Source organism: Grammomys surdaster, unplaced genomic scaffold (genome assembly GCF_004785775.1).
Source record: "Grammomys surdaster isolate TR1022 unplaced genomic scaffold, NIH_TR_1.0 279, whole genome shotgun sequence".
NCBI classification, from domain to species: domain Eukaryota; kingdom Metazoa; phylum Chordata; class Mammalia; order Rodentia; family Muridae; genus Grammomys; species Grammomys surdaster.
In genome coordinates, this window is record NW_021604720.1 from 5,008,217 (window position 1) to 5,012,817 (window position 4,601).

Consider the following 4,601-nt stretch of genomic DNA (forward strand, 5'->3'; position numbering starts at 1 on the left):
CCAAAGATCCATTCTCAAAAACCACTGGAGACAAGACACCAACTGGGACTTTTAACCTGCACATACATGTAAACACAGGCACATATGTACCTATGCTGCATCTTTAAACGCACATATAAACATACATACTATATATATCATATACAGACAAATAGTTAATAGCAAAGAGCAGCTGAGTCTTTCCCTCCACCAAAGTCATTTCTATAAAGGGAAAGAAATACCTTTCATGAAAGGAAATTTGTTTCTTATTGCATGGCTTGCTTTCTCCTGAAATTCACTGTATTTTAGCTCACACTAATGTATTTGCATATGAGCTTCATTTTGGGATGGCAAAGTTTGTAATCCTACATGATTTTATTGAACATGTAAAATTTAAAAAGTGATATGAATCCATACTGCTTTATTTCATTAACCTCAAAACTAGTATTAGATAAAATAAATTTAAGGTTGACGGGAAATTAATTACAAAATTTCATATAATATTTATGCTACTCAGTGAATTTATGTTAGGACACTTGGATCTTAAAAGCTAGTTCTTCTTATACTATTTTCTTCACATATTATCACAGAGTTACAGTGCATTGATAGTTCCCTAACAGGTGAGTGATTAAGTACCTGTAGTTACTCCAGAGAATATAGACTTTCTCACATGAACAACTACTTGCTAAATAAACATATAAATGCATGCCTGTGTTGAGAAAGTCAAGTAGCACTTCAGCTTTATGTTTTAAAAAACATGATGATGCTATTTATGTGAAAAGTCAAATGCTTTTGCTAGAGCTCAGAAAATAAAACAAAGAAATAAAAAGAGCTTTTTTTTTTTCTATTCGGAACAATTGGCCTTAAGAAACTAAAGAGGTAAAAAATAAATCTTGGAATTACGGTTCCCTTAAACAAGTTCTACTCTTCTATACAGTCTGAAAGCAGTGAGAAGAGTTATTTTGCAGAACTATCTATTTCAGAAACACCAAGGAAGTAATATGTGCTTCTGGTTTCCTTCCTTAAGCATTCAGTGATCAAATCTGTATTTCCTAAAGACAAGGTTTGTCACTGGGTCTGAGACGGCTTGTGTCGCACATAATTTTTCTCTATTCATTTAACTGTGATCATTTTTATCCCCTATATGAGCCTGGTGTATTTATGTCAGGACACTTGGATTTTAAGCATCCTGAAGTTCTCTAAATACCATTTACAGATCTTCTGAAAAGTATCTATATTTGCCATTCTTACCATCTCTATAGAAAAAGCATGTAAGCTTTTGAGTTAAGGTGGATTGTGAATGGTCACAAGCTTTGATTTTCTTCCTTGCCTTGAGTATTTCCTTTTTGCATGAAGATTTATTTGTAAACCTTCTTCTCTCTGTAGTCTGCTGGATATTCTTCTCCATTGTGTGGTTTGGTACATTAAATGGGTAATGGATATCTCTCTTAGAGTAGCTATCTATAAGCTCTTCAATGTCATATGTTCACTGGTTAGCTTTACAAACTCAAGGACTTACAATTGTAGGCACTGAGTAACAGAGGCATGTTGATCCAAATCTTGAAGGCTAGACAAAAATGAATCTAGGTGCAGAGGCCACATGTTTATTGCTCTGTCCTTTGCCTAGCTGCTAGCATGCTGAGTTTGGGTAAAGAGGACTTTTTATGTTAACTCTCTATTGTTTATTGGAAATTCTTCAAATCTGGGATTTATAGCTCTTGCTTTGAGATAGTCATAGCTTCCTGAATTCTTCAGTTTTGTTTTTGTTTTTATTTTTGATTTTTTAATTTTCTACAGTTTTGGCTTCTGGTCAAACTCTGGGAAGCATTAACCACTGTCCACAGCAACTGGGTGAGTCTTAGATGAAAATCCCAGGAGCAATACTGTAGTTTGGGCAATCAGCTCAGTATACTCAGCCTGTGTAAAGACTATAAGTACGCAATATGAGACTATTTAGCAGAAATATTCACTGGAACCTAATGATGAATATCCAGGATAGAAGACAAGACAGATCTCCTTGACTGAAGGATTAATAGCTCCCTACTATGCCTAGAAATGTGACATTGCATGCTTATGTTCAGATTGTCTTGACACCAGTCACTATCCTGTATGACTTGCAGTTTGATCAACCACATGACTTACAAATGCAACAACCATCATAACATAAACTTCCCTATGTAACAGTCATAAGCTTTCAGTTCCATTTTATGGTGATAAGAGGTTTAGATAGAATATCAACCTCAAAATTTCACTAAGGGTAATCTTTGTCTTGACTGCATAGTCTTATAAAGCTGGTGTCTTGACTGAAATGAAATTAATGAATCCAGAAGTCATGGCTTCATCAACAAATATGGTTATCCATGCAGAAGAAGTGTAGTTTCTTCAAGGTCAAGAGCCTTTTGAAAGTATAACAAGAACATCTTGGCTCACAGCAACCCACTGAAAGATTCAAGGCATAATACAAAGATCTATGTAGTCTCATTGGTTTTTGCCAGAGAGTACACCATCTACAAGTTTTATTTATTTATTCATAAACAGATAAATAATATACAGGCTTATGAGATATACCTGGAAAATTGATACTTTTCTAATCAGAATTTCACATTTTTCATGAAATTTTTCACTTTTTTATTGAAAAACCATTTTGGTAAGTTTAGGAAACTGAATCCCCTTTATCTGTCTCATTCTCTCCTAGATACAATTTCATTTTTGATCTTTGTGCATGTAGGAGACAGGGTATGAATGTACTGGCATGTGTATGAGCATGTACATATAACTGCAGGCACCCACACAGCCCAGGCATGGAAATTATATTTAATGACGTTGGAGATAAAGACAATTGTGAGCTTCCCCAAATGGATTCTGAAACTGATCTCAGGTCTTCTGCCAAGAACAGAACATATTCTTAAACTCTGAGAAATATCTCTGGCACTCATTCACACCTCTGGTCTCCATAATCTATTGTCATATTTCTAGTGAATTATAAGAGAACAAACCTTTTAGCATCTATAAGTTCATAAATACTTTCAAAGTCAAACTACTTTCTAAACTCTCATGATAGTACTTAATGTCCTTCTTGCTATCTGTCAGCATTAAACATATGTTTAATAATTGAGATATATGTGATATTTTATTATTCATACATAACTAACAATAATAATATCTCCCAAATAATATGTATGCATTGATTATAGAAAGTATATTTTGAATTCTCAGACATAGGTGGGAATTTACTTTCCATCATTCAGTTTTATAAATTTGATGGCCTTCTCTTAAGATCCTTTGGATTTTCAGTGTTCCTTGTTCTTACATATTTTTGTGACATAGTCATCACTTGGCAATATATTTATACTTGTAATAAACTCGTGCTGCAGTTGGATATAGAATATACCTGGAAGGCCTATATTTAAAGACTTGTGATAGAATGAGTAGTTTGGTGTGCTCATATCTCTGAGGAGGATTGCACGAATGTATCTTTGCCCCTGGTTTGGTATAATTGTCTTTGATTAATAAATTAATCATATGATACACAGAAACTATGTGGTATACAATATTTATTTTTCTTCAAGACACTGCATTTTAGTCATTTTTATTAAATTCATTTTCTGTTAAAATGTGAAGTTACTTCTTTTTTTTTCAATATATAATTCCTTTATTGCCCAAATTGTACTTGTGATCAGGATCTTGTTTCTCGAGCTAGGAATCTGAGGCCTCATCAGCCTGCTGCACGGTTCCCTTCTCAGACACATAGATGCCATCCAAAAACTTTTTGATATCTTTGTTTTTAACTGTTGAAGCTTGCTGAATCAGAGCTACTGAATTCGAAACAAGTTCAATATCATTTCCTTCAAGGATTAATTCATCCTTCTGGGCTTGGGAGACAGAACAAGCAACACTTTTCCTCATCCGAACCCTGCGGATATATTTTTCATCCAAGAAATTTCAGATTACAACCAAAGACCCATTCTCCTGAATAAGGACGTTGATGGGGAAGTGAGCGTACACAGACCTCATCTTGTAACGGAAGCCAGTGTAACACCCTTGATCATGTTCTGAACACGACTGCAGATGGTTCTGACAGTGGCCAGTTCCTTTCTGTTACCCCAACATTTGTCAACCCGGAGCCTTTTCTTTTTCTTTCCAAGAAGACTCAGCTCTACGTTAATGTGATTGAAGTCCCTCTGCAGAGTTCCCCTGGGGCCCTTCACAATGACAGTGCGCCCCTTCAGAATGATGTGGACATTTTCCGGAATGTCGACAGTCTGATTGCTGAGAATGGTCTTCATTCTCACAGTAGACGAGGCAAAGAGTGAAGTTACTTCTTAAGTAAACCTGGTACAGATTCATAAAGTTATGACCTTCTGACCTGGTTTGAAATTTAAGAATAGAATGAAAAAGATAGAATGAAAATCTCACTAATTTCATTAGCATGAGTTTTATGTTTAAAAGACAAAATTGTGTGAAGAAGGAAACAGAAAACACATATATCACTTCTTTTCTTCTTACACTATGTACAAAATAATATGAAAAAATTTATATATGTATAGATATGTACACACACACACACACACACACATATATATATATATATATATATATATATATATATATATATATATATA

General features: G+C 34.4%; 1 pseudogene; it reads right to left on the minus strand.

Annotated features, from left to right (window-relative positions):
* Positions 1–3,675: 3,675 nt before the first annotated feature.
* On the minus strand, positions 3,676–4,265 carry LOC114629281 (annotated as a pseudogene).
* Between the last annotated feature and the right edge of the window lie 336 nt (positions 4,266–4,601).